The sequence below is a fragment of the Lagopus leucura genome, unplaced genomic scaffold, assembly GCF_019238085.1.
Source record: "Lagopus leucura isolate 7727_CA_CO unplaced genomic scaffold, USGS_WTPT01 105-36_obj-0_obj, whole genome shotgun sequence".
Lineage (NCBI taxonomy): Eukaryota > Metazoa > Chordata > Aves > Galliformes > Phasianidae > Lagopus > Lagopus leucura.
Genome location: NW_024968543.1, coordinates 11,690 through 31,339, shown reverse-complemented (window position 1 = coordinate 31,339; position 19,650 = coordinate 11,690). Strand labels below are relative to the sequence as shown.

General features: G+C 49.0%; 2 long non-coding RNA genes across 2 annotated transcripts; both read right to left on the bottom strand.

Moving 5' to 3' along the window:
* Nucleotides 1-752: 752 nt before the first annotated feature.
* LOC122193706 lies at nt 753-2,353 on the bottom strand. The gene is made up of 3 exons (XR_006182956.1): nt 2,310-2,353; nt 1,572-1,643; nt 753-869 (listed from the first exon to the last, which is right to left on the bottom strand). It is a non-coding gene; the product is annotated as an uncharacterized LOC122193706 (long non-coding RNA).
* Nucleotides 2,354-12,131: 9,778 nt separating this feature from the next.
* On the bottom strand, nt 12,132-19,440 carry LOC122193709. Its single transcript, XR_006182957.1, has 6 exons — nt 19,248-19,440; nt 17,636-17,748; nt 16,608-16,789; nt 13,686-13,844; nt 13,359-13,523; nt 12,132-12,470 (listed from the first exon to the last, which is right to left on the bottom strand). It is a non-coding gene; the product is annotated as an uncharacterized LOC122193709 (long non-coding RNA).
* Between the last annotated feature and the right edge of the window lie 210 nt (nt 19,441-19,650).

Genomic DNA, 19,650 nt, shown 5'->3' with positions numbered 1-19,650 from the left:
TGGAGCCATGCTGTGCAGGCAGGGCAGCTCTAAGCTGAGATTCCTGCCTCGACCGAAGTTGCGCTCTCACTTCTGAAGCTTGTGCCTACCTGAAAGCCGTGCTTGCCTCTCCAGCGGGGGCTCAGCTCCTGAGGCGGCATATCGATGACGCAGACGATGTCTCCCACCTGCAAGAGATTGCAACGTCAATCCCAGCTTCAGCACGGCTGGGAGGAGAGCGCAGCTCAAATGACTGCATTCTTCTGCACTGCCCAATATCATCAAGCTTGAGAGCGATTGCACCGGTGCAGCTCTTAAGGCATTTGCAGTCGTACAACTGAACGTGGAGGTAGAAGAGTCACTACAAAACACAACATACAGAATTCAGCTGTTCAGTATGAAATGGTTCTCAAAAGCAGCAGGCTCTTTGCCAAAGGGAGAGCTCCAATTAAAACGCAGGCATAAGTCAGCGGAACAGATCCTGAACTGACCTGCACACTCCATACACTGGTCTGCCATTGCTCAGAGACCAGGCTACCACGCTGGGCAGTAGCTCTTTGATCAGAAGATTCCAATGCCAAATAGAGCCATAGTTTAGAGATGGCTGAACTCCTCCCTGCATCCAACCCAGTGCAAGTCTAATCTGGAACTGAATCTTCTGGGCTTCACCTCACCAAACATTCTGCAGGTGTCTGAGAATATTCCTGATGTGTTCACGCCTTATACTCTTCTGTACACGACAACTAGGAACGCCCTTAACTGCTTACCTCCAAGGAGAGTTCATCCGGTGCCTGGACAACGTATCTCTTGAGAACATGGGCAGCACCAATAGCTGGAATATTAAGAGATGACTCCTCGTGGACCAGCAGGGGCTTCCCGTTGTTCTCAGTCTGAAACAGAGAGCACATGCCACGGTGAGGAGCTGAGGGCTGCAAGGAGGATTTCAGGGTGAGGAGCACATCGGCAGAGAAGGCTGCAGGAAATGCACTCGGTCCTTATCACAAGCGCTTAACAAGAAACTGCAAGTCTAATAACAGTGTTTCTCTTCCCGGCGCGCAGCACTATCGCCAGGCAGTGCAAAGATGCATCTCTCTCTACCCAGACTAAGAGGACAAACTCCACAACCGAGACGGCTCCGGCAGTTTCATAAACTTGCCACGCTTGCACTACTGCCTTCCCAAAGAGGAGCGTAAGAGTCTGCTCACTTCCTGTCACCTACTGCCTGGAGACCTCAGCCGTGGACTGGACACAGCAGCTGGGCCACTGACCCAATCCTCGGCTCACTACAAGTGCCAGCTTCCTTTAACTTGCTGAATATGAGAACAACACTTTGTCTTTGGGTGACAACATCCAGGCAGGATGGGGAAAATGCTTCCGCACGTTTATAACGCCGCATCTGATTCTGTTGGTACTATGACTTCCACGGCCATCTAGATGCCTGCAGCAAGGACATGAAGCTTTTAAGGCATCTTTTCAGTGACAACGATAGAGCAGCAAGGACTCTGCCTCCCTTGAAAAGCAGGAGAGCACATCTGTGGCTCACTGCTGGCTCAAGTCAGGGAACAAAGACCAATCAGAGCTTCATACTCTACCTCCACACGTGCCATGTCAGGCCCACAGCTGATCTCACTGCACGCGACGCCCATCACAGCAGGCACGACAAGCTGGAATGAAAAGAAACACGCTCATATTTTCTCTCTTCACACACCACAGAATGGAGAGACTTCTTCAGAACTACCCTCAGTTACCCACTGGCATAGGCAGGTGTTCTAGAAACAGCCACTTTGTTCAGTCAAATCAAACGAGACAGCCAACGAGGCAGCATTTGACCAAGCGGCTATCCCTCTGCTAGCAGGTGGGGACTGGCACAAAGCAGCAGGTGCACTTGCTCAGAGCACTCCGACAGCGCAGCAGCAGGGCAGTGAGAGGAGTCACTGCTGGGGGTGGATCTGCTCCCCAGCCCCCGGCTCCCACCAGCCTCACGTCCAGCGCCGGCCGCAGCCTCGCACATGGATTTCCTCTGCTCACATCTCTGCTGTGCTCCCCACAGCTGCCGGGCACACTCACGCAGCCGAAGCGCGCGTGCTTGTGTCCCTGGGTCATGCTGTGCAGCTCTGCACAAACTGGGGCTAGCACTCTTTGCCTAAGGGATTGGTTTCCTTCAGACCAGCTGGTCACAGCACCACATCCTTCTGAGGGCGGAGCTGGAGGGGAAGTGGAAAAAACCCACACGGGACCAGTGTCCCATCAAAGCTGGATGAGGCTGTGTTACCAAACATGGTGCGACACGGGCTGCTAAACCATGGGGGGGGACAAAGCGTGGCACGTACCTGGCAGGAGATCAGAACAAGGTAGACAAGTGTCTTGAACCCGCAGCCGTTCCTTGTCACTTTGCTCTGTTCTTCCATGAGCGAAAGCTGCACCAAGGGAGCAGGCAGAGGAGAGAGAAGCAACAGGTCTGTGAGCTTGCACAATGTAGCAAAGATGACAAGGGAAAAGCCATGGGACAAATGCTATCTTTGTGGATCGCTTGGGAATGCAGGTACTGGGTGAAAGTTACGTCTGATGGACAAGAGTAAGCAGTATGAGCTGCCAGGAGCTCCGCCAGCCAGCAGCTCTCAACACCTCACTGCCCACCCGTCCATCCCACGCTGTCTCAGCTTACCTACAAGATGCTGCTCAAGACGGGGTGAAATCGAAGGCACTCAGTCGCTGCACAAGGGCAACAAGCAAGCTACTCACGCAGAGCTCAAGCACTCCAATGAAGGGACGCAGCACGCACTGCTCCTCCCCTCATTCCAGCCACTTGTGACATCACTAAGGGCCACCAGCCTGCTCCGCCATGACGACAGGGTGGGGAGGCAAGACCATGTCACAGGACCAGAAGATTCCAACACGGCACCCAACATTCTAGAATCAGCGGGCGGTTGGAATTCTACCTCAGCCCAATCCTGCAGAAGCTGCCATGGGGTTGTCATGACCACAGCGCAGGACCCAGCGCTTGCTCCTGTGCAGCCTCGTACGGCTGGCCTCAGGCCGTCCCTCTGCAGGGCCTTCCTGCCCTCGGGCAGATGGACATTGCTTCCCCAACAGCATACCTTGTAGCGCAGGGCCTATGTACAATCCACACTGGACTCCTATAGATCTGTATCAAGCTATCTATACCTAGACACACATTCACGACTACCATCTTTTTTCTTAGTCTTGAGGTACACCATCCAGCTGTTTCATTGCCATAAAACAACCCCACTGACGGCACACTGCTGACACAACATCCTTGCAAACACAGCAGCAACTCCTGGCACCGATAGCTCCGGGTACAACAAGCACAGGGCTCTGGGTTGCTTTGGATGCAGTTGGAGCATGGATCTGAGGGCTTTGTGGAAGGGGATATATTGCAAATTGCACCGACATTTTCAGACCATTTCTCTTTCGGCATGGTCCCAGCACCTGGCATGCTGATCATCATCCTGAATATACATTTTGTCAAAGTTCTAGAACTAATGAAATAGTTCCTTACCAAACGCAATCTGATCACTCTTCTGGCCATATTTTGTTCCAGCTACCGCTTCCTGCGGGTGGCACCGCATCACCTATAGCTCTCTGCTCTTACAGTTCTGATGCTGTCTGAGCAGTCCTCGTGGCCTCCAAACTCTCTCATGCCACACGTGCCACATTCTGAGGCACAGAGTATATATCACGCTACTTCAAAACACTTTTTTTTTTTTTTTTTTTTTTTAAATATAAAGACACTAGGGATAATCATCTGGAGCTAGAGCAATATGAAAAAATTCCCTTCAGTTCAACCATAAGTCTGCCCCATGGACTCCAGAAGAGCTCTAAGAATATGCAGTGTGGACACAGATGGCAGCTACCATAACAATAAGCAATGAAAAATGAGGTTGTGAGCCATGCTGTGTCATTGCATCTGTGGGCAGGGATTCTCCGTGGACTGAGCAGAGTGCAGATGTAGCCTGAGAAAAGAACTTAGGATCATTCAGGAAAAGCAAATGAGTTGAGTAATTAATTGAAGAAACTCACGTTCTAAAGGTACTTAGAAGGAGACAGTATTTCCCAACAGAATGGGTTTAACTGTCTATTACCTGTTTTGTTAGACAGGTCTACTCTATAGATGCTTAGACTGACCTGAGAGGGCATGCTTCAGCACACCCCAGAATTTCCAGTTTCCAGATCGTCCAGGCAGCGCAAGTGCGGTGTACGTCTCCCTTGGCACAGACATCAAGCTTTTCTTCCTATGCAATAAAACACGTAGCGAGTCAGAAAGGACTCGTGAACGTGAAACTCATTTTGCACGCAAAATTGCGTGCTCTACACTCCTCACAGCTTCACTGCTCTTCTCTGGCAATATCTCGGGGATTCAGTGTCCTTCTTGTAGTCAGGGACCCAGAACTGAACACAGCACTCAAGGTGAGGACTCACCAGAGCTGAGCACAGGGGGATGATCACATCCCTGCTCCTGCTGGCTCCAGCCCTTTGCACTGCACTTCCAATCTAAACCCGTTCCTTGCATCCTCACTTAGGGCTGGAGCTCAAGAGCTCAACACAACAGGAAGAACACAGCGTGCAACTGGAAGACACGTCACACTTGTTCCATCACTCAAGCTCACCCAGCAGTGCTAACTACCAGTCACAGTCACTGCAAACACACAGAAGCACCTAAGCCCCGAGCATGCACACCCCCTCTTGTGGTACTCGAGCCCACAGCTCACTTTCATACCTCTGTGCATTGCTGGGCTTTTACACTGACGCAGCCTCACTCCAGCTCCGTGGCTGCCACACAAGGCCTGCAGGACCTCTTTCTCCGCAAACCCCATCTGCAGGCTTTGGCTCATGAGGTTCACCACCTGCCCTCCTGAGCAAAGACAAACGAGACCGAGAGCAAAGCGCCACTGGCCCGGTCCCCCACCCTCAGCCCTGTCAGACATGCCCTGGTAAGTAGACTCATCCCCAAAGCTTGGCTGGACAACAGCACAGGCATCACTCCTCAAATGCCCCATCCCAGCAGCAAGGGACCAAAGCTTTGGGACAGCTGAAACAAAGGGCTGTGCGAGCTTCCTGCTAGCTCTGAACATGAACACATCTACCCCCGAGCAACAGGATGTGAGACAAGCAGCAGAAGACAACCAACCTGCAGAACCAGCCCGTTTGGGCCTGCTCCAGACCTCTGTATGCTCCCTTCCATGGCCCAGGCCAAGCTTGCTGAGCTGCTCCTCCTTTGCACAGGGGGCAATGGTGCACGTGCTGTGTGCTGGCTGTGCACAGCATGCCTTTCACTTGCTTCTCCTCTCTCCATCTTCCATTAGCAAGAAACATCTCCAACCTTTCCTTGCTAAAAGATCACTTAGGTAAAACAAAAAGCAAGCTTGCCAGTTTTTTAATTGCCTTACTTACACAACTTGAAGCTTTAAAGCTGGGTGCATGGGTGGAATGAATACGTGGCACAGGAGACGCTGAGGGGACATGGGGAGAGGACACAGAGAGGACACAAAGACACAAGTGGGACATAAGGACATAGCAGGAATGAGGAGGGGGAGGACACAGAGGGACGCGTCATAAAATGCGTTGGGACAATGTGGCAGCAGACAAACCAAGTTTGGATTCTCAGGTTGGAGATTACGCAGTGAGACTCATGAAAGAGGAAACAGAGACTTCACAAGAAGGTATTGAGCTTAAAAAGATTTGCAAAGGAAACTTGGAGAACACAAAATCTCTTTTAGGAAAGGTGCATCAGCTCCAGGCATTTCCAGAGCTGCACTGCTCAGTCAGCCAACCAGCATTACCTTGGGGCTGACTGAAGCATTCCAGAAACAGATGAGAGCAAAAGAAAGGAACAAACATCAGATCCACCATTACCAGATCACAGAAAGGCAGAAAACCCCTTTGCTCCCCTCAGAGAACAATTGGAAGACATCATACGCAGAGGCCTAGCAGACATAGCGACTCTAAACCAGTGTACAATCCCCACAGAAAGGGGGAGAGCAAAGCCCTGCACTGAAGGGAAAAAAAAAAAAAAAAAAAAAAAAAAAAAAACACACAACCTCTTTCCAAGAACCAGAGCTCACCCAAAAACCCACAGGAGGCATCTCCAGGAGGAAACACAGTCCCTGAGGCAGCCAGCCCCTAAAATGAGGTGAGGGAGGGCTGGAGTCAGGTTCAGCCCCATCTGCCACACGGCTGCATTGCTTCCACCTGTGCAGGCAGGGCTGCACCCCTCACCAGGTGCTCCATCACTGCTTCAGGCTGCGATCTCAAAGTTTCCCTAAAAGCATGAAGGAAAAAATACAGTAAAAAAAAAGTAATGACCGGCGGCCAATTGGGTCTGCCTGTGTGGGCAGGGGAGGTTTATCCATGGACGAGCTAGGACGGTCCACATACTTTGCTTCCAGTCTGTACTCAATGGCAATTGGTGACATTTGTAATAAATAGGGAAGCACAGATTTCAGTGCTGATACAGCGAGGTGCTGAGAAGCTGCACATGCAGCACAAGGGCTGAGATGAGCGGCGTCAATGGAGCGAGTGCTGGCTGCCCACCTGCCAGGCTCAGCTTACGGCTCCCCAGGGAGAAACGCGCGTCATCTCCTCGCACAGCAATTAAAGGCCACTGTGACGTTATTGGAGGGTTTGGTGTCCTCAGGGAGTGAACCTGGCACCTGCCTGTATGGCAGCATGTGGCCTTTGGGCTCCAACAGCAATCCAAACCGCACAGAAACAGGGAGGTTGCAGCATGTGTCCTTCGTGCAGCCCTGCGCTCCTCGAGCCAGAGATCGCTGATATGCTGCAGTGCCCCATTGCTGCTGCGGCTCAACGCGAAATTGGTGAAGTCAATGCAGATCTGGAGAACAGACAGATCATCTCCAGAAAGCACTGCCCGTACAACTTGCCCACGTGTGTGAGGCACAAGCCTTATTTCGGGGGCAATGACCCCCACTTGCGGGGCACTACCCCCACTCCACTGTCACAGCCGTGCGCCAAGGGCACCATCACCCCACTGCACACGGCCACCAACTTCTCCCAGGACTCCACGCGCCCCACAGGCATCCCTGTCCCTGTCCTCATCCCCACGGTGACATCGGCATGGAGCGAAGTGGGGCAGGGGGCACAGGGGGACTTGAGGGGACATGAGGGGACATGGGAGTCATGAGATTGACGTGTGGGGTCACAACTACTGAAGTGAGAGGAGGCGACACATACAGGTGGCACAAGGAGGTGGCAGGCCGTGCCAGGAGGTGCCGGTGCCATTTGAGCAGTGCTGCAGGGCAGATGAGCAGCGCCAGCCCAACCTGGGGCTGATGGTGACACTCCAGGGTGAGGAGCTGCTATTTTTCTTCAAGCAGGTAGGAGGTGAGTATCCATTTATAATACTGTGCTTGTTTTTGTTTTTTTTTAAATCAGTGATAGTATGCGATCTGATCCAATGTCTTTGAAAAGTGTGGTTTAAGGATCGTCAGCTGAGAACAGCAGCAGAACATGGGGACGTTGCAGGGGGAAGGAAGTGGGGAAAAAAAGGAGAAAGCCTGAAAAAGGAATGGGGAAGGCACAGTGCGAAGGAAGGGGACAAGACATAGGGGAATGGAGAGGAAAGGACAGAATAGCTGTAGAGCAGCCTAAAAAGCAGCAACAAGCTCTGCGAGGACTGTAGAATGCCAGATTCTGTATCGGGTGTGCATGTTGTCATTACCTGCTTGGGTCGGGGTCAGGCTTGTTGTCACTACTGAGTTCCTGCAGTGGGAAGAGCTCGAGCAACTGGTGCAGTCGCTGCAGACCTGTGGGACGGGGGAGGTCTTGGTAAGGACAGCCCTGCAGCCCTCAGCTGGACAAACTTGCTCCGTGTGCCCAGACTGTGAGCTGTACAGTGCCCGGCCACACTGCTCCAGCTCTGAGCCCGCTGCCTGCAGCTGCATCTTTGCTTCCTTCCCTCCTGCCCAGAGCCTTGAGGGTGCTCCCACAGTCCCCTGCCCACCCCCAAAATGTCAGAGAAGACAGCTGGCAGCGAGCTGGAGGAATCCCAGCACCCTGTTTTCCTTCTGCGTGCAGCTCTCTCCTCCTCTGCCACACAGGGCTCCAGCCTGCGAAATGGGAATGGTCGGGGGGAAAGGGAGTGCTGGCAGGAGCGATTGCTGCAGCTGGCCGGGGAGGGTCTGCGTACCCCATGCCCTTCTGGGCTATCTGTCCAGCTGCAGGAAGACCAGGGTAGGGCAGCTGAGAAGCTGCAGCTGAGCCTGATCGACCTGCACAACTCTCGGGCCGTGTTGCCAATGGCAGCTGTGACGCATCGATTCTTTCTATGCAGAGCAATTACTTTTTTCTATCTGTAAACTTAGGTGCAGAACTGCAGTTTTTGTTAATCTTTGTGGAAACACTGCAATGGTCCTCACTAATCTCAAAACAGCAACTTTGTGCTGTGACTGCCTGTGTAGACATGCTAGGGCCTAAAATTACCCATTTTATGGCATTAAAAAGAATAAAAAGCCAGAAATTAAACCTGGAGCTGAAGGAAGGCCCTTGGAAAGAAATATATTGAAGTATAAACAGGACTGAGGCTGAGCGAACATTAATATGGCCCTGTGCTTTCTGCCAACCGGCTTTAATTTCGTTATAATTAAATTTGCTGAGCAGTTACATATTGGTATGTGAACATTTAAAAACAATGTAACAGATGCTGGCAAAAAGAAAAAAAAGAACTGTTTTTTTTTTTTTTTTTTTTTACAAATATTCATAAGAACTTAATACAGATTTCCTGCGTTTGGAGTAGTTTCCTTCTGTTTTCTTCGTCCTTCCCCCCGCAACCCCACTACTTCCTCGCGTTCTTCCCTCGTCATCACAAAACAGAATGCAGGCGCTGCGCCGCCGCTCCCCGTCAATCCCATCAAAGTTCTTTCCGCGGTCTCTGCTGCCACCTCGTGGCCAATAGGCGAAACGGCCGCAGCGTCCCACAAGCAGCACAACGCATGCGCGTACAAAATGCGGAAGTGGCATTCTAACCGCTCTGCGCAGCTAATCCGCCACTCTCTACGGTGATCAGTCCTCCAGCTAATAGCGAAGATGCGCCCGGCAACTTAAAAACAGCAACTTTCGACAAACCACTACGGCTACGGGCAAGCAGCCGATTCTTGGACTGCCGGCTGAGCGATATTCTCCCCTTCTAATCCAGGATGGCCCTCATCTATTTCCACTGTTTTATGCCCGGGCCCACCCGGGAATGGGTGGGTTTGACTCACACGTGCTCCTCAGCACCTCGCGGCATCCAATTTGCTCACCGCTGCATTGGAATAGCAGGCTTCCCCTTCCACTCCAAGCCGTGCACCATCCCCCAGCCGTTTAAAAGCATTGTCAGCAGGAGTGAAACACGATCAGCTCAGAGGTTCGCAGTCGCACTAGTGGCGTGCAGCACGGCACAGCACCGCAAGTGTCAAGAAACCAATACACATGTATGAATCTAGAGACTACAGTGCGCATGCAGCGGTTTCTGTACTGCACTATGCAGGCTCAATTCTCGAGACAACAGTACGCATGCACCAGGCTCGGTCCCGCACTGAGCATGAGCAGGTTCTATATGCACAGCGCATGCGACATTCACGACACAGTGCTACGCATGCGCCTGTCCTTATTAAAAAAAGGCACTACGCACAGGATTCTGCACAGCACGGTGCATGCGCTCGTCTCAACCCCGCAATGCGCATGCCTGAGCATCGACCCAGCACTGCGTACGCCCCATCCTCGGCCTCACAGTGAGTATGCGCTGGCCTTGGCACTGCAATTGCACATGAGCCCATTGCATGGTACAGTGCATGCACCAGCCTGGGCACAATAATGTGCGTGTGTGAATATTGGGACCAGAGAACGCATGAGCCATCTTTTACACCGTACTGTGCATGCAGCTGTCACATCACCACGCTGCGCATGTGCCGGTATTTGCACGACACTGTGCATGCACCTGTCTCGTCACTGCTTTGCGCATGCACCAGCTATGACAGCATTGCATATGCACTGCTCTTGGCCCTGCACTGCGCATGCGCCTATCGCAGGAGAGCATTGTGCATGCGCCATTGATCGCACTGCACTGAGCATGTGCCACCTTCCTGCATTGACCTGTGCCAGCCTTTGTACCTCACTGTGCATGTGGCAGCGTTCGCTCTGCACTCCGCATGTGCCATCCGCTGTCCCGCAATGCCCACACGTCGTAGTCTGCACGGGACTGCACTTGCGCCAGTCCCAGCACTGCACGGCGCATGCAACACACTGGGCACCGTACAATGCTTGTGCCATTGTTAGCGCTGTACTGGGCACGTGCCAGCCTTGGCTCTGCACTACGCATGTGTCAGTTTTCACACCGCACTGCACTTGTGCCATTTTTGATACTGGAGTGCACACGTGCCAGTCCCAGCACAGTACTGTGCATGCGCCTGCCTCAGCACTGGACTAAGCACGCACCAGCATACTCCCATGATTATGTATTCTCATTTTCGGATACACACCTATGCATTCAGTTTTTTCGGTGCCTCATTACGCATGCGTCGGATGCATGGTCTGCTGGGAGCCTAAATAGTCCGTTCTCGAAATAGACTCAGGCATAAAACCGCCCAAGAAAACAGACAAGGAGCACTGCGGGTTGGAAGAGATAAAACTATTGCTAAGCCAGAGGTCCAAGAATAGACTGTTCGCCCACATCTCAGGGCTTTGAAAACATGTACGCTAGTGAAAACTTTCTGGCGCATGCGCACTGCTGCCTGGAGAACTAAGCATAACGAAGATCGGCGAATCGGCTGCGCAGAAGGACGAGAAGGTGCGCACGCCACCTCCGCGCGCCTAGGCGCATGCGCCCTGCTCCCTGCGGCAACATAAAAAAGCTGCCGCAATTCCCCCGATTGGCCACGTAGGGGCACCAGAGAGCGTGGAAACAGCTTCGTCGCTGTTCCACCAAGTGACCACGAGGGGGCACCACAGACAGCGGAAATAACTTGGACGCAGTTCTGCCGATTGGCCACGCGATGGCATTAGAGACCGTGAAAATCATTTCACCTGTAGGACTGATGGGCACCTGCAGCACGGCACCCAGCAACCTCTTCTCTTTTAATGACAGTGGAAAAACACAGGAGAGAAAGGGGGGGAAGAAGAGACGACAAAGAAAATGAAGGACATCTTCGACAAACCCACTGAACCTGCGCTACGTGTTTACAAATATCTGCCAATAAATAAATAACCAGCACATTGATGTTGTCATGCTTTTTATTATTTGGCTTTTTTACAGCCAGAGCCTGAGGCAATAAAAAAAAAAAACCTGGTATCAATCGGACAGATGTGTGCAGCCAAGCGCAGGATGGCTTGGAACAATTAACCAAATCTGATTTCAGTTACACGTTTGTGAGAAACACTGCAAGTCAAAAATCTCAGGTTAGACAAGGATCTTACTGATAGCAACAAAGTTCATTTATTATTGCAGTAACGGGCGCACACCCCCGTTAGCAAGGGAGTAATTGCACACCAGTCTTCGAAATTCATTCTGTTCTATACACTTGAACCCGACGCAGGCAATTCTTTCCTGGCGCTCGCATCTCAGGTTCACAAGCTCCCCAACGCTGCTGCTGTGACTCATTTCCACATAAGGTCCATTACCAACCTGTTGTTTCTTGGGTATGTTTTGTACTTTTCCATGGAGGGCAACAATTCCAAGAATGAGCACGTTTGTTCTGTCCTGCTCTCTCCACCCTGCGTATTTGCCTTATTTTGTGCCTGGCTCAGTTCTACCCCCATCAGAATGCCCCAAATCTTAACTTTTTACTCTGTTTAGCAACTTACTTAGCGGAAGGAAAACTGCTATTTCACAAAAGGGTTGTAAGTTCAGTGTAGACCTATACTACATACAGAAAATACTGGAAGCTTCTACTACAAAACCACAATCTACCTCTCACAAGAGCAAGGCAAAACAGCCAAGCAACTCTTAGAAGAAACACTGTAATAGCAGATTCCAGACCTGGCCTCACCACTCTGAGATCCTGTTTGGATCCCCCAAGGCTTGTAAATATCCACCAGATCGGTCGTGATATCAAGCAATTTGTCATCAATTCTTTCATTCACAAGTGGTACCAGGAGCTGCCACAGGGCATTCTGACCACAGGAACCACAGCCAACTATTTTAATAACAGTGAGACAGTTATTCAGCTTTATTTCAGCCTCATTTCAAGGATTTGGTCTGCTTTTGACCCAACGGAAGAATTAATACGAAACGTGAGGTATGCATGAGACGTGTTTCTCAGCATCACCTTTGGGAAACAGATAATGGAGTTGTCATAAAAGTCTCGGTACAGCAGTAACATGCAATGCTATTTAAGAAAAATACAAGAACACTTTGCGAGAAGGCAAGGAACTCGATGACCTCCCTCTGGGAAATCCAGCACCGTTTGTCTGCAGACTCCTCTTTGGCAACTGTTCTAGATCCAGCTGTACATTCTGTTCCAGAGCACAGCTCAGATCTATGAAGGAAACAAAGGGAGTCTTACATAAGCAGAAGAAAAAGAATGGTATACTTCCTTCAGCATTTAAAATAAGAAAGTAAGCAATCAACAATAGAAACCATCCCTACAATATCGCTATAGGAAACATAGCGGCAGGGAAGAAAGCATCCACATTTCTCTGAACCACTGCTCAAGGAAAAAAAAAGAAAAAGAACAAAAAAATACATTTCTTTTAGACACTACTTGTTTGAAGGCATATACCACCCTCACACTTTAAAAGCATTAAAAAAAAAAATATATATATATATATATATATATATATATATATATAGAGTAATCTCCTCCAACAATATTCTGTATATCCAACAATATCTGTATTTGGTCTAGGCAGCAAGTGGTGCAGCTCTGTATCATAAGAACTGAAGTCATAAGCACCAAGCTGACGTGCCTATGGACCAACAGAATCTTGAAGTAGGACAGCCAGTGAAAACATCAAACAAAGCACCTGATTCTCAGCCTTCTGATTCCTTATTTAAAACCCAGACGCCTCCTTGTTAGCTTCATCACTGGCCTGTAACGCTCCAGCTTGCAATCTGTGGGCAGTCCTTCTTACTAGACAGCAGAGAATTTAGATTGAACTGAATTTCAGAAAGGCATTACGTTAGATCAAAAATAGTGCCTTCCTGAGCAACAAAGTAGAGGCTAAAGACAAACAGATTAATTCCTAAAGAACAAAGTTAATTTCTCCTTTCCAGATTACAGAAAGGACTAATGTGAAACGGGATAAGCAGAATGCAGGAAATTATCTGCAAATTAGCACAGAACGTCACACAAGAACGGTTTCCATTCTAGAAACTGTCCAAACTGAGGCAACGCAGCAAGGCTGTGTCCTATGGTACAACATACCCGATCTCCTCCAGAAGCGCTGTTTGGGAAAGCTGACACAGCAGATATTCCTCTCTTCGTCTGGACACACAGTTACACAGCGTGAAGATGACCAAATCCATGAGCTCTGTGCATTTGCTTTTAGGCATCTGAAAAATTCAGCTTGCCCAACTACCCTGGGCTAGTCTACAACAAGAAGAAAAATGCTTCATGTATGCGTCCACAAAGGCCAGCGCCACAAAGAATTACAATGCCACAACACTGCAGCGCATTGCCAAGACTGCACCGGCACAGGGAAGCCTCTATGACAGGAGGTGTGCTCTAGGAGCAGCACGAGAAGCTGCGTACCTGAAGGAAGTAGAAAAGATGTTGACAGGCTTCCAGCTTTGTTCCCCCCCCTTCTCTTTGCTCAAAGCTTTCAATTCTCCTTTTTGCTTGTTCAGCGTCATCATGTCAGAGCTGCTTCTTGTTCTCCTTAAAAAGCTTTTTGCTGTGAGAAATGACATCCTGCAAAGGATAGAGAGGGACAGATTCCACGCTTACACATTCCAAAGTAAGCAACACTGGAAAAAGTTGCACCAGAGAGGCTGCTTTCCTACATGTAGAAAAGACAGAGGTAAGGTACGTCTGGGCTGATGAAGAGGAATGTCATTTGTTGGAGTAGGGAGTTCTCCATGCTGTCCCCAAATTCCTGAGTTTGTTGAAAACCCTAGGAGGACTGACCACTCTGAGCAGTGATTACTATCAGAGCTGGTAGCATCCTGACGATGCTTGAAAACCCCTTTCTTTCTGAACTGAGCTTCAAGCTCCAACACCTGTTTTCTATTTTGCTGCCTCACTGCCTCTACATACTCAGAACGATGGCACTTGTCGCTGCCAGCACCAGCCTGAGAGTTGGAGCCTCCTTCAGAACTGAACTTCACTGCCACAGTTCAGAATGCCACTCCGGGTTAAGCCTAGCGCCGTGCTATTCAGAGCAAAGGAAAAGGAGACCGGATCTCCAGCTTGAATGAAAAAAGGAACCGCTGCATCAGCGATGTCACTGAGCTTTGGTGAAATTAATCGTCAGCGAAGTGACAGAGGGGGCCTCCATCAGCCAACCAACACCAAGTGGCCAGAGTACTTTTCCTGCTCTGAAATCTCCTCCACCCTCTGCTACAGCATCCAAAGTGTGAGAAATTAAGGTGTGCAAGTTCATGACCAATGTAACCACAAGTGAACAACAAAACAATTCTCAAGGCCTTCCACCATTCAGTCTGCTGCCTTCATTGGGTCAGCACAGTTTGGTGTGAGTTTTCCTTTATGCTCCTTTGTTTGCTTTTAAAATGCTTCAGATCTTGTCCCTTTTCCTTCTACAACCATCTTCTAGGGATACATGCTAAGTAAGTGTAACAGAGTATGAATTCAGTGGGAGGAAAACCACCGAGTCTGGAGGAACATTCTCCAGCAAGTCTGAACAAGTGAGATCGGAGGCCAGGAACTCTGCACTGACTAACTGCCACTGGCCTCAATTCATTCTGCTCATCTCCTGCTAGTACACTTTGATCCTGCAGCATTATTTTGTTCTTCCACTAGCAGCCATTTTGCTGTCCATTAAACTGAAATCATTTTCAAGTTGCTGATTGTACAGCGAAGCTTACAACTTCCTCGCAGAGTTACATCAGCTCAAGGTCCTCCTGAAGATGTTGGTCAGTGATTTGAGCAAGTGGACAGATTTCCGAACCATACCCACTGGTGGGTTTTCAGCATTAAGCAAAAATAAGTGACCAAACTTCAGAAAATAGATTATTACCTTGAGAATCATAGAACTGCTCATGTTGGAAAAGGCCTTAAAGATCAAGTCCTAACACAACCTAACCATACTAGCCTACCTCTAACAACCCTCTGCTAAATCACGTCCCTGAGCACCGCATCCAGATGGTTTTTAAACGCATTCAGGGATGGTGACCCAACCACCTCCCCGGGGACCCTATTCCAGTGCTTAACAGCCCTTTCTGTATAGAAGTTTCTTCCCGATATCAAACCTAAACTTACCCTGGCACAACTTGAGGCCATCTCCCCTCATCCTGCCACCTGTCACCACTGAGAAGAGACCAGCCCCGCTCTCACTGTAAGCACCTTACAGGTATTGGAAGAGCAATCAGGTCTCCCCTCAGCCTCCTCTTCCCCAGACTGAATAGCCCCAGTTCCTTCAGTCTCTCCTCGTAGGCCATATTCTCCAAGCCCTTCACAGCCTTGTTGCCCTTCTTTGGACCTGCTGCAGCACCTGCATGTCCTTTCCGTACTGAAGTGCACAAACTGAACACAGTACTCGAGGTGAGACCTCACCAGTGCTGAGCACAGGGGCAGGATGACTTCCCCAGTCCTGCTCACCACACCATTCCTGATAAAAGGCAGGAGCCATTGGCCTTCTTGGCCACATGGACACACTGCTGGCTCATACTCAGCCAGCTGTCCATCAGCACACTAAGGTCCCTTTCCATCAGGCAGCTTTTCAGCCACTCCTCCCCAAGCCTGTAGGGTTGCCTGGAGTTGTTGTGACCAAAATGCAGGACCCGACACTTGGCCCTCTTGAAACTCATACAGTTTACCTTGGCCCATTGATCCATTCCATCCAGGTCCCTCTGTTGAGCTTTTCTCCCCTCTGGGGGATCAACACTCCCTCCCAACCGGGTGCCATATGTAAACTTACTGAGAGTGAACTCAACCCCCTCATCAAGATCATTAATAACAATACTAAATAGAAGCGGCCTCAGGTAGGCAGAGACCTCCAGCAAGAGAAGCCCTCACCTCCACTGCCAACCCTTAAACGAGGTCTGGGAAGAGGTGGATCCTGGCTCCGCTCCTTCCAGTCATTCAGATACACTGCTTGCACCTGAGCTCTCCTGTTAGCCTTGCCTTCCCACCAGGAGCTCAAATCACTGTTTCAGGCCATAACTTAGCATTTCCACTACATAAACTTCATATTGTCCTATTTCCAAAACACCAAATGAGATGGTGAAATGACAGGTGAACGTTTCTCAGATGTGCTTTCTCTCTCTCTCTCTCTCTCTCTCTGTTCTGCTTGAGAAGAATTTATTGCTCATATATCACTAAGAGAAGTAACTTACACAAAGAGATTTTTTGGGAGAAGGAAATGCCTTTCAGTAATCCACAAAATGAGAGGATATCTAATTGTGTGGCAACTCTTTGTGTTGAACAAAACTAGTCAATAAGCGTGCATATAGAGAGCAACTGACAATTTTCTAACCAAATTAAAGGATTTCATACCTGGATGTGACTGACTGCTGGAACTTCCTTCTTCAAAAAACTCACTCTGGAGTCAAATTCCTGACAAACAAGACAGCCTCAACAGCAAGCCTGAAGCTTCACAATCAGGTTCTCATTGGACAGCCACAAATGCTCTTGGTTGTATGCCATAGTGATTCCAAACACTGTGCTCTGGATTAGCACTATGGAATGAAAAAGACAGGAAGAGAGAACAGAGATGCAAGAAATGGGATGTTATACAGTGGTTTCTGTATGGTGCTCAAGAGGAACTTACAAGACGCCTTCTAATAAACATCAACAACACAGTCCTTTACCAACAGAATAAATTTTGTGAAATAAGACACAGGTTTGACATGCAAAGGTAGGCGACACACAGCAAAATAACTTTAAAAGCTTGTTTAACAGTACTATTGTGGTGAAACACTATCTCTTAAAGTTGTGATAAGAACTGAAATGGTGGCAACTTATCTTTAGAGAAAAAGAGCATGTACTCTGTCTGTATCCCCTGCCACGACAACTCTGTCACTGTGCACAAATTCAGACAGAGCATTCCATCCTCCCTCTTTGGTCTCCTGGTTATGATAACAATGACAGCCTCCTCTCACCCAGTGTTTCACCTATTCACTGCCATTGCTTTTCAAAAACGGAAACTGCAGCATGTTGAAAAAAAGACAGATGTCTGTCCTTCCCATATAAAAATGCTGCAATAAGGAAATACATTCACAGAGGTGCCTTCCTCCAAGCAAGAAAAGGAACACGTGAGACCCAATGAACTACTACAAGAACTACCTAAACACAACACATTCTACAAGTGGGGAATGTTTTACTGTTAACTTTTTTTTTTTTTTTTTTTTAAACATAAAGACTTTAGTTTACAAGGCAGCCTCAATTTCCTGTAACACAAGATTCCAACAAGACACCCCATAATGCACAAGACTTCTCCCCAGAGGCTTTTTTCTCTCTGGTTTCCATTATACGTGCAACAATCTTGAACTTACTGCACTAATATTTAGTTATTTGAGGTTCACCTGTTGCCATATTCCCTCTCTTCTGCCGACTCTCGCTGCTTTGTCTCCACATTCTGGAGTGACTGGAGTGATCAGATCACTGCTCAAAAGCCAGATGGAATGTTTGGAAATATCTGACAAGTAATAAAGAACATAGGAGGCAAGAATATATACTTCAATTAATCTATATTCATCCTACATCAGAGAATCACAAAACGGTTTAGGTTAGAAGGAACCTCTGGGGGTCATCTGGCGAAACCTGCTCAAGCAGGGACACGCTGAATACTGCGGATAGTGCAGGCCTCTACTTATTAGAAACAACAAAGGAGAATGACACGAGGTACAGGAAAAGATGACAGGAGGTACAAACCACTCACTTTACAAAACAGACACAGAAGCTACAAAACTTGGTTTCCCCTATCACAGAAACTTTATTATCTTCACATTCTGCAGTAAGTCTTAATAGCAATCAAACTAAATTATGAAGTAGAGAGTTTAAGCACACAAAAGTTTCTACTTCTGACAGCACCTGGATACACTAATACTCACTCTTCAGTCAAATACCATGAATACTGTGACCTTGCCCAACTCCATAAATCATCTGGATAGAGTCACACAAAAAAAAAAAAAACACCAAGAGAGGCTCCAGTTCATGAAATTTATTAGCCACAGGTCACAACTGCTAGAAGAATATTCCAGGACTACCTCTGACAACAGACCAGAAACTGAATTTCTTTTGATCAATTACAACAGTTTTCTTAGCAAGTTTTTATCAACATTTGCTTACTTATTAGCTATTCCATTTTCATGCTGACACATTTTAAAAAATAAAGATCTTTGTGTGTTCATTTTATGACACCACAGGCCTCTGGCATGTTACAGCCACAGCTGCAACTCCTGGGACCTTGTTTTGTTCACAAAACGCCCTCATCCTTGAGAAGAATGTCAGAATTACAGAAAGCTTCTGCCACTAAATTCATGACTCAGAGCTGCTTTCCAGTTCACCTGAGTACACCTGGAGTTTCTCACCACCTCAAGCTTATTTACACAAAAATAAGAATCACAGCTGAAACCTTTAACCAATAGAATCAACCAAAATGCTGCTGTGCTTTCTTGAACTTTATGTCAGATTTCTGACTACGTATGAACAGCCATCAGAAGTGCTAGAACTAAACTCATTCTCTACACAGTGTTTGTCTTTCAATCCACAGCTGCAACTAAAATTGCTTTACAGTTGTATTTCACAACTGTTATCTCTAGTAGCATTTCCAGAACAAAACAAGGCACAAAGCAACAAGGCCACATAGCACACAAGGGGAAGGTGGGTTCTTCAGAATCACCAGAGCTGGCCTACAGCCCAGAAATACATTTCTGAAGGAAAAGTAACTGAAGAATCTATTCATCTAGAAAGATTCTGAGGCCACGCAGCGCAATTAAAGAGCAAAACAGCCTCCTAGGCAAGGACCGCCCCCACTTCCCCAGGTGAACAGCAGCTTATGAAAAGGCTCTACAGAAGAAAAGCCTGGCTGAACGCGGGCAACGGCCTTTTCAGCACTCCTCGGGTTAAACTGCACCGAACCTATTTCTGACGGACGTACACAAAGCGACAAAGCTTCTACGAAAGAAACCGCACCGGAACGCGGAGCGAGGAACGGCCCGGGGCCCTCAGCCGCAGATCCCCCGGGTTGAGCGTCCGAAAGGCTCCGGGCCTACTGGTGGGCCCTGGGCGAAGCAGACGCTGCCCAAACCCAGAGCCGCCCGCGGCCAATTCAGGGCCCGCTGCGTGCAAGGAACCCGCCAGGTCGCCCCCGAGGTGAGGGCGGAACCGCGCCCAGGCAGCGGCGGCTCTCAGGCCAGCGGGCTCCCGGAAAATCCACCGCGCAGTCCCGGGAGGGTGGAAGCAGGAAGCGCCTTTTTTGGGCCTCGGAAGTACCATAAAAGGAGAGGTGGAAACGCCAAATATGGTGGTCCTGCTTCCGGCCGCCACTGGAGCGGCGTTTCCGTTCGGCCTTGGCGGCCCCGTGCCTCCGTGACGC